This window comes from Ptychodera flava, chromosome 1 (genome assembly GCF_041260155.1).
Source record: "Ptychodera flava strain L36383 chromosome 1, AS_Pfla_20210202, whole genome shotgun sequence".
Taxonomy (NCBI): domain Eukaryota; kingdom Metazoa; phylum Hemichordata; class Enteropneusta; family Ptychoderidae; genus Ptychodera; species Ptychodera flava.
In genome coordinates, this window is record NC_091928.1 from 25,650,789 (window position 1) to 25,664,104 (window position 13,316).

Consider the following 13,316-nt stretch of genomic DNA (forward strand, 5'->3'; position numbering starts at 1 on the left):
ATGGCCGACAAGGTTTGCTATTTTTGGACAATATTTGGTCAAACGTATCACCCCTGGACAGATTGGGAATGTTGGTTGCTGCTGGAACATAACTTAATAGAAATACTTGCCGTCGTGTTCACATATGGAAAAAAGTAAAGAAAGTGGTAAAATACAATGTCAGGTATCTTGATAATCGTCCAGAAAATATATGTTAATGAACTTCAAGCTTCTACTCGACACTAAAAAACTGCACATATAATGGTGCCGTCATATAGTCGTATTATCGCCCTTTGATTTTTTATTCAAGTTCATGGATGATTTGGAGAAGGTATCTTTGATGTAAAAGATATCAAAAGAAAGATTTTTCTGTATAATTCCCTCCAAATTCACTTGTCGTCAACAACGGTATCTGAACAACGTTAACAGATGTTCCGGTATGCTTCACCGAAGAATAACAAAAACTGCACAGTAGCTGGAAAAATAAACGAAAATAAGTGTTCGTAACCCTCATTACATGGTACTAATACTACTTAAAAGTTGTTTTCATTTTGTCTGTCTTCCGTCAGTGTCATAACAATGTTCGATGACGTACATTGTCTTGTCATGAAGAACCCCAGCAAGACAGGTTTATTTTTGCCGGGGAATATCCTTCGTTACCCTCCTCCCCTGGCATAAAGTTTCGGAGTCGCGCTATTATAGTCTCTTGAATATGTATTTTGGGCCTTTTTATCCCTTTTTTGGTTCTGGTCCATGGCAAGTTGCCCTGAAGGCACGACTAAAGTAGCTGTCCTCTTTGCCAAGAGGTGACGGGGGCTAAAACTGAGTCACTTGATTTATGCCGCAAGGGTCAACACCGTCACCCCAGCCCAACATACACTGGCATGGAGTTGCAAAAGTAAACGATGACAAAGGACCGCGTCGCCTCGGACTGAGAAAACACCTCGCTGATTCTCTTCAGAAACTGGGCTGTATTTGTCACCAGGGGTCTCGGTGTCATCTCACAGAGGTTATAACATGCTGTTTGGGATGAACAACCATCGAAGACAAAGTGGGCTATCCAACGAGGTATCTTGAAGTCGTTGTAGGTCGCTGTGCTTTAATACAGTTAACAGAATTTAGATATTGCATGTTACTGGTGCCATATTCTATAAGGATTTCATTTATTAAAGGTATTCTCAATAATGAGCAATATCAAATTTAATATATTCTGGGCAATTCTTTTTCTATCGACTGAATCTTGATGAAAGACAGAGAGGGGATCGATGTCTCAAACTTTCTTTCGCATGCAATCACAGAGAAGTCGTTATGGCACAGAAGAGACTTAAATACACTGATACGAAGTGTCTACATTATACAAAATGGAATAAAACCTGAATTGTGATGTATAAAGGGAAACTCCCCGGCATATTTTTGTATCAAATAGAAGCAAACTGTTTATGTATGTGTGGGGCGGGGGTGGGTAGGATGGCTGTTCGTCGAATATTTTGTTAACTGTATTAGTTTCACTAAGACTTGTATGTTTTCATGCAAGTTACGCAGCCAATTGAAAAAGCCCAGTGCACAATAACTTCGCATGTTTCAAACACGTATACACACACACTTGAAAGAAACGCGCTGCGGTGGGAAACACCTTTCTGCTTTCTACCCAGTTACCAAGTTACACCGCGATAACCGACAACCACGCATACAAAGTTTGTGGGAAAACTCGCCCCGTGTGGACAGACTCATTAAAGCCACTACAAGGGGTTTTATTACGAGAACAGCAGCGCGGCCATGGGGGCTCACAGGAGCTTGAAACAAGGAACCCTCCGATGAGCGTGCTCGGTAGGTACAGCAAACTTTACTTAAGTGTTTTGTTGTTCATATAAACGATTAACACGTTTGTCTATAGGCAATACAAGTAAGTCGTATCTTTTTTCTCAGAGCGTATATTTCATTTATGAGACAAAATTTACCAATATTGACTAGTTGGTAAACATAGAATGCTCTACGGAGGGTGAGTCGTGTTTTTGTTTGTTGTTTTGTCTTGTTAGCACTGACTCTTTGTTCACTCGCCTAGAATGCAAATAGTTCATTTCATGTGAAAAAAAAACATGAACATCAGGCGTTTCTGTTGCTTGCTGGAAATGGCTCTGGCTGTGCAATCTCAATTTGCAAATATTACAGTTTTGGGTGAAATCGATCGCTATGGTCGAGGGACTATCAAATCACCCTGGACGAGCCAATCGTCGGTATGACGTTTCCCTCTCGATTGCAGTATTGCAGCAAACCACGACGGCGATTCGAATCGGACACCGACGAAGGCGTGGGAACTATCTTTGCCTGCAACACATGGACATGTGGTGTTACAACCCGTCCGATCTACTCGAATGTTGGTTTACTCACTCGAGAGTGGTCGAAAAAATTCTCTTTAAAAACGATATGGCCCACGGAACCGAAATTTAATCTCTTTCAATGTTGGTACAGTTTGAGGACGACCGTAGACAGTACATGGACGTCTGGCTTTATTGTGAGCCTGCTCACATATCATATTCACATGTTCATGTTTCGTCTCGTCCTCTGGGTAGTATATATGGCTGTACTGTAATACAGCGTATAGCCTTCGACCTTGTTGTGATCTATCAGTAAACGTCACTCCCACCGGATTAATGGGAGGATTTCCAGTGCTTATTTCCTATTGTTCTCTGCCAAAATTTTTGACTTATTAAGTAGTTTCCCCATCGCTTTGACTCGACAGAGGTACCCGAATTTCTTAAGTGAGATAATTCGCTACAAACTGTGTCGACTGTGGTAAGTGTGACTGCATTTAAATAATCTTTCTTTTTTTTGGCAAGGGCTTCCCTACTGCCGTTGTTTCGCAATGGCCTTTTTGGCTTTGCTGTGTTAAATCATCCATAAGTGTGTATTGGGTAAGCCCATTGCTTTGTACTCATCGCCTGCCATTCTAGTGTCAGTCTATACAAACTCACAATACACGTTAGTTTTTTCTGTCCTCTCTTCCAAGTACTGTCGGCGAGACTGTCTGTATAAGAACTCTTCGACCGTGCCTTCTATCCGTATAGCGATCAAAGTCATCGTACTTTAGCGCAGACCCTAGTGGCTAAGTTTCGCCCCGAAACCTTTATCGTGCACGTACACTTGAAGTTTTATTTTTTCAAATACGTCCACTTATATGTGGCTTTTTATCCCCTCGCTTTTGTTGAATGTTTTTCGGGTTGTTTAAATTTGATTTAGCGAGATACCAGAACTATATCTTTTTTTCACCCGGGAATATTGTCAACTACAGGAATGACGTGTGCCAAATACCTCCCAGGTGTTCCTAATTTCTCAGATTAAGCGTGAAATCATATCACAGTGTATTCAGCCGCCGCACAATGGCGAAGTCGCGCTTTGAAACGCGATTCGCTGTGTCCTCGTTTTGTTTGCGTTATTTGAATTTCTGCTAATATGGCGTGAAAATTTAATAAAAGACATGTGGGCTTGCATACCACTTCTCCCCACTGGGCGTAGTGCGCCGCATATTAAAATAGCTCGGCGTGTTTCCCAGGCTCAGCATGTCTGGCTACCGAATGAGAGAAAGTTAATTTGAAGCCAGCGACAATTTCTATGACTTCACTCAAGAAAAGATTCAATTGTCGAGTGACTCTGCGTTCCCCCTCATTGCACACGCGCTTGGCCTTAAACAACTGCAAAAACCTACTATCCAGGCGGATGGTCTGGAAACGTGTTCGGCGAGTAGGTTTTCATGAAGTTAGGGCTTGTTTCTTGGTTTTTGTACTCTACGTCAATAAAATCTATGACGTCACACAAAGTGGCAGCCATGATGGGGTCTGTATCGCTCTCGTAAATTCTCTCTCTGAAACCAAAACTTTCACAGAGAGGCATTGCCCGACTAAGGGCTCTCAGCACTGCAGATTTATTGTCTTTCAGAGTTGCCTATCTTTTGTTGTCGTTGTTGATGAATGGTCTGGGGAAAGATTCGTCGATCAAGTTGCACGTGTAGCGTTAGCTTGAATAAAATAATCTAGGTGCTGTGTATTGATGGGACCCCTCCTCCTCGGACAATTGACATTTTGAAGTGTCGGTCATGCATCTATTTGAAACCAGTATTGGGAATTCTATGGGGCAGCGATACTCGATGGCACTGGGTCATTAGAACGGCGTGAGAGAGAAAAGGAAAGTCGTGTTCACGAGACACAGTGACTGCAAACCCATTTGTCTGGGAAACTTTAGGGTGAAACTGGAAGCGACTTCACTGAAGGAGCTGAGCGCGACATTTTATCGTCGTGAGAACATCAGCGACAATGATGACAATCGAGGCGGGAACACGCAAACAGAATGAAGACGATTTTAATTAGATATGGCATACAAAGCAGGTGGGCCCCGGTTATCTCGGGCGGCAAAATGATCACGTTACTGGGACAACAGTTGTAACTTTTGATGGTGAATTGTGTTACTGTACAAAAAGCAGTGATTAAACGTGTGCTGAGAAATGAATTTCAGCCCGGACTGACCTTTACTTTGCCTGGGGTAACATTTGATAGTTCACACATATTCTGTATTGCAAAGTAGAATACTACATATTTCAACATGGTTTTGTGATTACTGAAAACAAGCAATTATATTTTAGCAACAGGATAAAAAAATACTTTGAAAATTTATCAAAAGTTACTGCTCATGGCGCTGTAGCTTTCAGTGATTTTTTTACAGAGTTACTGTGTATCTCAACATGCTATGAGGAGTAGGACAAGAAACTGTCGTTGACATTTAAAAAAATAAAAATAGTGAAAAATCCTCAACAGTTACAGTTCCAGGCCCTTGAAGTTGGAAAGATGGACACAGTCTTATACTCAAGTACATGCACGTGGGAAGCGCATTTTGAGTTCAGCTACCTCGCAACTTCCAGCTATATCGACATTGGTCTAGCCACGTTTGTGGAGGGACCGTGGTCTAGCCCAATCTCAGCATATTTAAGCACCAGTTTATTTTTTGTCACCTTTATAAAACATTCCACTGTCAATTTTTTTCTGATTTTTGCCAAAATTTTGATAAAAAACTGTAGTCGATAAAATGTGATATCCATTTGGTCTAAAATTATGAAGAAACTTACAGAAAAAGTTCACAAAAATTGGTAAAATGTTGCATTATATTGTGGTGGGAAAATTACAGCAGCCAAAGGGTTAAGAAACACAATTACATGTCTTTGTCAAAAGTAGTGGGTCGGTACTATAAATTACAAGTATGCTAGGTAAGCGATTCCTGTCTCTCTCACAGTGTGTCGTGGGAAGATTAAGTATGACCTTGAGATGGCTTGGTCATTAAATACTCGCGTACCACTCAAGTTCAAAGACGTCGTGTAGAAAGAAAGGAAGTGCTCCTTTATCTCCATGGGAACCGTTGTTCCGTCGTCTTCTAGAAACTGTGACCGTGAAAGTTTGTGACAGTACATTGTTCAGTGTTCAGACGTTCGGCACCCTCCAGGGTTCGCGTGAACTTTGAACTCTGACGAAACGGCTGAGTGCTCCCTCTTTTGTTCGTCTTCGTTTCAAGGTACTTATTTCTGAATTTAGGACAGGGATTATTTATCGAAACAGACAGAAACAATATTTTTCCGTCAGATGCCTTTTTTTCCTGGGCAAAAATAAATGCATTTAGATATTTCTTCTTTGAAAAGCAAGTTTCACACATTTGTGTATGCGCGAAACAAAGAACCTGAAATCACTAAATTTCCGATAAAGGTATATTTTGAGGTTCCGGATACAGAAAAAGGTGTTGTCTCATCGATCAAACAATTGTATCTCCATGAAAGACGCTGCAAAATCGGACCTACTCAAAACGGTGCAGCATTTTTGTGGATTATAAGCTCTATTTAGCTGACATTTTTGTTGCATTTTCCAAGAGATTTGTGTCTATCAGTAAATAAAATGTATCGTCCTACTCCTAAAATCATAATGCAATTATTAGTTCTCAGCTTGCCGATACTGGCGGTGTGTGTGATCTGTTGAACGCTAGCATTGGTAAGTGAAACTTTGATCCGGATCATAATTCAAATGTCAACAATATCATTTAGCCTGGTATACAATGCTGTGTTGATGTAAGGCTTATTGCTTTGTATTTCAGCGCACTTTGGGGGAAAAGAATAATGGGTAGATTTAGTTTGCAACGAAAATAATGAACATCAGTTATTATCCTTTCAACATTCATGCAGCAAATATTGAGGAGATTACCTGACCTACACAACGCCGCTCTTGTTGTAAACCTGTGCTGTGTTCCACAGTGCGCTATTGTTTCACCGTTAGAATTTGATCAGACGATATTACGTTGTGGGAATCAACCATTAGATCTTAGTAGGGGATCAAAGACAGAAAATAAAATCCTTCAGGGCGAAAGTTGTGTCATACAATGTCAGCATTGCTCTCTGGATTCGCAAAGCTCCCCCAAATATTAACATGGACTTGAAACTGATAAACAGTGGAATTTTTAACAAAAGAAGAGTTCATGGCGAGGTATGATATTCAAACTTCTTCCGAAATGTCCAAGCCAAACTTGAACGACCGCTGTTAGAGTATAACTTCATGCCGACCTTCTCTTCTCATCCAATAACAAAAAGGATACTGTTTGTATTCGCCCGTTGTGTAAATTTTACGAGGCACACAGAAACTGCATGAAAAGATCTTTATAAAAACTCCCCATCAAAATAATAGTAATGGCCTCGTGTTTCTAAAGAAGGGGGCCAATCGTGGCCGCCCCTTGAAACAAAGATGTATTGAACTACATGCCAGGCAAACATTTGCACACACTCTTGTCAGCTGATGTAGTAAAACATCTGCCCGCTATCTACCGGACATGGCGAGCTGAAAAAAATGATCGATTCGGAGAAAGGGGTGCGTAGGTCATAGGCCAAAAAAGAAAAAGATCAGAGGGGAGCCCGAATGACCGTCGATCATTTTAACCTAGATATGTTATGTCGTTTAAATTAAAGAGGTCAACTAAATTACCATTTTTCTGCGTGGGTGAATGATTTATGACATATTTAAAGATGACCTCCTTCTAGACAATTGGTATTTTGAGAATGATGTCGATGAGAGAGAGAGAGAGAGAGAGAGAGAGAGAGAGAGAGAGAGAGAGAGAGAGAGAGAGAGAGAGAGAGAGAGAGAGAGAGCACAATAGGTCCAGCCATCACGCCGTCAAAAGAATGGGTAATAAAACTTGAAAAAATAAGAAAAAGAAAATCAATAAATAGGCACACAGCCCTGTGAATGGATATAAAAACACCAAGGATTTTCGTTATGTAGATAATGTATTTATGTAAGTCACATGCATATGCCAATGCTATTTACTCAACGTTTTTAATTAGCGATACAATATTTGTAGATATGAAGGATGCAGGTTAACAAGGGAGAGGGCCAAAGCTTGCTCATACGGTGTCATGAACACAAAATGTTTTACAACTTATCAAAATTTAACCCTGTATATGAAAAATCAGTGGAACGGCGTATCTTAATACTCCAGAGTACCGAAGATGTGAGTTTAAATATCAGGGAAGCCGTCGTAGGACTGATATTTGTTTCTCATGTCACGTGCCTTACAAACACCGTCCACAGAGCGGTGTCCACATTGGGCGGGAAACTACTATTATATGTGAAGGATGTACTACGCCGTGTACTGTCAATATCAATGGTTGTGAGTGACGGAATAGGGCCGTTCACAGTTTACGTCACTGTTCTCTTATTAATATTCAAAAATAAATATTTGTCCGCATTTTCAGATAACGCTTTTGAAAATTACGCATGCAAGAACGACGAAAATACATCTCAGTGGGTGACTGCTAGTGTAACAATGAATACTAAAAAACATATTAACGACTCTGAGTACTAACTGCAAAAACGGCCACGTATGCAACATTGATAAAATTTGTCCGCATTTCAAGCTGCGTGTGCGATGTCGCGCGCGTACAGCTATATTTAGTAACAAACCTGTAACCGTGAACAGCGCTATTACAAACTGACGTGTACAGCTCTTTGGAATTAGTGTAATAAGCTTTGGTGGAACCTATCCTTGTAAAAGGGAGCCTGTCACGTGAAAACATAAAATTAATTCGAAACTGGACTGGGTTCGCAATACTGAAGCCGTGAAGAAAAAAAAATTGACATTTACTAAACGTGCCATGGCAACCGTGTCGTATACAAATTTTGTCCATGCGCATGGCGTAATGCGATTCATCTTCTTTTTCTTTACCAGACGTACAGAGCCGCTCACTAGCGCTCGGATGAAGCGTGGCTCGCTCTACAGTATATTGAACTCGGTCCCATATTGACGGTATAGCTAAGGGTTATTGAGGAATTTATCACCCATGCGCAGAAAGATTTTACCAAAACTAAATGGACTTAGTTGGTGTTTGACACCAATTCGATTAAGTCAAACATTTGCAGTGGAATGAAAATGTTTCCATCGACTAGAAATATTGAAACTTTCCACAGACTGCATCGCATCACTGTATTCGCTTCACCACCCTCAACCTCCCCCGGCCGCCGTCGAATGTATCCTAATTTCTGTGGGTGCCCTCAGAAAGTTTGGTCTTCCGCACACTCGCCCACAAGTTCGCTTAAGTAACAGTATTCACAGAATGCAGATGTATGCGTGGCCAACTGACAGCAAGAATGGAGCGATGTGCACCGATTTTAGAATAATAATATAGCAGGGGGATTCGCTCGACATAATCTATTGACTTCCATTAGAGGGACGACTTGTGTGACCGATGATGTATCGACTTTTTTAATTTATTATTGAGATTGTGAAACGAAACGTGACGATGTTCTCACAACCAATTATTTCGAGAGATTGGCCGACTGAGTAGTGCGCATGCGTTAGAGAGAGAGTGGAAAAAACTGGGGCGAGTTCGACGAATGGGCAAACGGTTGTTTCAGCGTCGGTCATAGGAAGAGAAACTTTAAATCGGAACTCACCGACTATAAGTCGATTGAAGGTGAGTACAATATCTGTTGAAGGATTCCATCTCATTGTGTATAATTATTAGTTACGGCTTGTAATAATTGCATAATCATTAGTTACGACGTCAGCGGGTGACTAATATACATGTACATATACAAGCTAAGAGCGTGTTGTGTGAGCAAGCGCTGTAGTCAATCATATCGCCCTTTACCATGGTCATCAAGCCAATGAAATACTAAATCTCGATACCTACTCAATCATCGGTGTGTCCACGTGATATCGAGAGCAAAAATTGAAACAAATTCAATATTTATCTTTTTTTTTCACCGCATCAATTCCTTTCAGTCCACGCTACTACCGCCATTGTTGTGGAGGGGAGCAACAGGTGGTCCCGGATCTCATAAAAAGAGGCTTTGGGAAAAACTAATTTCGATTGCATTCACAATATTTCATGCTTGCAGACTCAGTGAATGGCTCTTTATTGCAGGGACGGTAAAAAATGATGTCGTTCTCACAACAAGAGCCCGTATACATGAATTATTTACGCCATGTTGATATTTTACTAATTGATTGTCGTCTATTGATCATATGTGGTAGCACGCGTTCTCGCAAAATTTATAACTGTCCCCATTCGTAGCGTGTCAGTCTTTTGTTTGGTAAATGTAAACACTATAAAACTAAACCAGGCGTTGTGTTTTTAAAAATCCCTCGTATCCGTTCCCATATTGATTATCTAAAAAGGAAATAGTGTTATTCGGCTGTGTTCTGTGATCTGGTTTTGAACAAGTCTCCGTGGTGAAGGAGGGAACTCGATAATCGTCATGAAATTTGAGAACTTTATATTTTTCAAATAGTTCGGGTATTAGCCATCTCTGAGGAAATTCTGTCTCTGAGACTTCCTGAAAAATGTCCCTCGACACTCGTATTATTTTAAAGTTCTGTGTATTGTTTTGAATTATAAGGTTAATGTTTGGGCGGGGTCCAAGGTCACTCCGATATGTTCTTATACATCTAGTTAATAAAAACTTAAATGGCTGCGGGTGCATTTGACGAACAATTACCCAGAAGATAATAAAAATCAAAAACCGTTCACAAAGTTCATTTAAACGTCATAAACATCCACGTTAAGAAATAACAGGACATCAAACGTAGGCTGGGCTTCATGCGCAGCGACTCTTGATTTATTTTTTGTTATTCTTGTTCAGTTTTGAAACTCACGTTTCTCGCACTACTCATAAAATCATGTTGAAATCCCCGGAGTTCAAGTTGTCAACACAGGCTGTGTGTATGTATGTATATGTGCGTGTGTATGTGTGTCTGTGTCTGTGTCTGTATCTGTGATGTTCAGCGTTAGTTATTTTAGTCCGGAGAAGAGTTCGTTTGTCGGCCATCGTATTTCATATTGAAAGCAGTGCTTTGTGTTTGCATGGCTAGTATTCTGTATTTTCAACATGATCTAATGGAAAGAAGATATATACTTGTTCACGGAACAAAGTGACAATATCATTAATGGTTAGAGTGATTGTCCCTTTCATAAGTTGAAGATTAAAAAATCAAGTATTGAGCTGTCAGCTTCCGCAGCGAGTCAACAAAATAATACCGCTATTGTCCGAAGATTAAATAAACCGCTTGCATGTGTGCGAGTGTTGAACAAATAATGTTCGCATCTTTACCGACCTTGCTTGTGTTTTGTGTTCGCCAAACATCGGTGAAACTTTGAACACTTGCCGTCGAGTAGTATTTGTTTTTTCCCCAACTGCTGAAATACACATCGTATCCACGCTCTTGACCTTGGAACGTCTGTTCACGATGAATTCGATTGTATGTCATGCCAATATTTTGATTTCATTAATTCGAGTTGAATCGGCCCAAGGTCAAGTCCAACGGGGGCCGAGCAACTTCCAACGAAGGGGCATAGGTAATTTAAGGTCACCAAGACTGACGAGTCAGAGAACAGGCCAACGAGAAACTCTTATATAGATATTCTGAAGGAAATTTTGCACGAAGCGATGACGAATTCGTTTAAGGCATTGAATCCTTGTTTATTTAGATGAAAGATTCTGACAAACAGTTCCAGGGATCGGTCAGGACAGGTGAAGTTGGCGACGCATTTGACGACACGTGTGTTACCCGCCGAAATGGCCGTCATATACAGGCATTCTCAAGGATCCCCGCTGTGCGATTGTACCGGCAAACAATCGTCTACCCACGTTGACATCCTTCAGAGTGCATAAAAACCAGACAAATACTTCACATGAGCACTCTAAGTCGAGCTTTGTTGATAATCAAATAGCTAGTCGTCCTCCACGGTTTTCTCAAGGCTGAGGAATAGTCTTTTACCGGCTGATTAAACTTTATTTGATCTGTAAAAAATGTAAAATCTAGAGCCGCACACAGCAACGGATTAAATTGCCAACGGCGGCTTTGTTCATATATCATCGATTTCAAATGGTGTGTTTTTTGATTGTTACTTTTTCGACAATAGTTTGTTCGTGGCTAGATATGACGCCATTTGTATTGTTTGATTCAATCTCTGGAAAGTACCCCTCCCCCCCCCCCGAGGTGGCCTGGTCACATGCACACCCCTCCCAAAAATTCTTCGTTACGCGTACACTCAAAGTTTTAATATTTAAAGGTATGTGGGTAAGCGATTCCATACACACAAAAATTACACACGCAATTTTTATAGTTGCTTAATTGTTCCCCTTTAATGATTTTTATCAATGAATCAAAGCAGAAAGTTCTTTATAATTTACTGTACAATGTAACATTCTGCAAGTATCCAGGTGTTTTAAGCATGTAAATGTGTGAAAAAAAACCTTTGTAGGCAGAAAACAAGCCCTAATCGTCAAATACATCGTACGTTTTTCAAATGTAAACCTCCAAAAATCTACGCTTGGGGGACGTAAAACAAAAAAATAATTACTTTTGCCCGATGGATCGCTACATCCTTGTGCCTGTTTTGCGTAGCAACGGTAGCTCGGCACTGCAGCACAAATTTTCCTTACTTTGCGAAAGCATTGTGCGAGCTAACAAAAATGATCCTGCGGTACGCAGCCCCTTTTATTCCGCTTCAGAGGGTCTGTCGGTTGTTGTAGAAATGGTTGCTAGGTGGAGACCACGGGGCTGCGGCCCAGATCGACAGATTTACACCGTGACCGGTATATCTTTCAGAAGCGTAATAAATTTTGATGAGGATAAACATTTTACACGACCACCAATTACGCTTAAATTGTACTGTTTTAACAGCCAATGACAACTTAAAACAGTTTTTCAGTTTCCCAAGGGGGCTTGGCATTCAGCTATCAGATACGTCCGGACATATCCTCGTATTAAGTGCAATAGCCGGCGGCTGTTTTAAGTATCCCTTTCACGTCTTACCTTAGGTTTTGATGATGGATATCACCGAATGTAAGGTTCGGTTGCTACCCTGGCCTGAAATAGCGCGAGTTCCCAAGATAGGAAGTATCCTACCGGTTTTTATTCTCACGCCTATTCAAGAAACTCCTTTGTCTTTTCAGGCAATTTATGTCCATGCCGCACACGTAAAATGCATTAGCTGGGTCTGTGCCTTTTACCCTGAGGCAACGGTAGATGCATGTCTCGTTGGAGAGACCGTGTGAAGGCCGTTAGTTCCACTTTATATCATCGGCAGAACCAGCCCAGCCTGGTACGTGCCTGAGAAACTTTTTGTCAACTTTTCATCATCAAGGAAATTTTGATCCATTCTGTCAAAAGGAAATCAAGGGTTGCCGTAATGCAAATTTTTGTACTAGAAAAACAAATTGTTGAAACCTTGGTCCCTTCGTCGATATTTGAAATTCAAAATGGCCGCTATCCTTACATAACTATACCAGTATTGGCAAAAATCAAATTTTCAATTTCACCAAAAACAAGACGGAGTAAACTTCATGTTCACAACAAGCCGCGTTCATTTCTATACTTGGCCACAAGTAGCATTACTCCATCGAAGTAATTTAAAATTTAAGAGTCCGGATATCTGTCACCCAGGCGCTCTCTATATATCTTAATGAGACGTAAAGTATGGTTCCCCGTTTGAATAATGAATACGGTAAGATTTGGTTCAGCTGAGCTGTTTCTTTTATTTTGCATTCGTTTTACGAAGTTGTTGTAGATGCAGCGTTTGTCGACAGTTTAACTGCATTGAACACATGATGGATTTCCTTTTGAGGAAACATTTTTATTTTCAACTCACGGATGAGACTAGCGCCACCTCATCTCTCAGATTTAGAGTTTGATGACGTTTCTTGACTTTTAATTTGCATATTTTAATTGACTTTGAAGTTCTTCCTGTTTGTTGCAAGAGTCAGTTTTTCTTACTAAAGATTTCGAATATTTGTCATTTTCATTTCAATCCACCT

General features: G+C 40.6%; 1 protein-coding gene across 3 annotated transcripts in view; it reads left to right on the forward strand.

Moving 5' to 3' along the window:
- The first annotated feature begins 1,540 nt into the window (after nucleotides 1–1,540).
- LOC139133678 (ras association domain-containing protein 10-like) overlaps nucleotides 1,541–13,316 on the forward strand; it is a 47,722-nt gene continuing 35,946 nt past the window's right edge. Inside the window, exon 1 of one of the 3 annotated variants that reach the window (XM_070700461.1) lies at nucleotides 1,541–1,806. The gene's annotated coding sequence lies outside the window, so the exon portion shown is untranslated. Of the gene's footprint in view, nucleotides 1,807–2,493; nucleotides 2,773–8,857; nucleotides 8,969–13,316 lie in introns of those variants that run through there. The other 2 variants (XM_070700514.1, XM_070700502.1) reach the window with 2 other exon arrangements.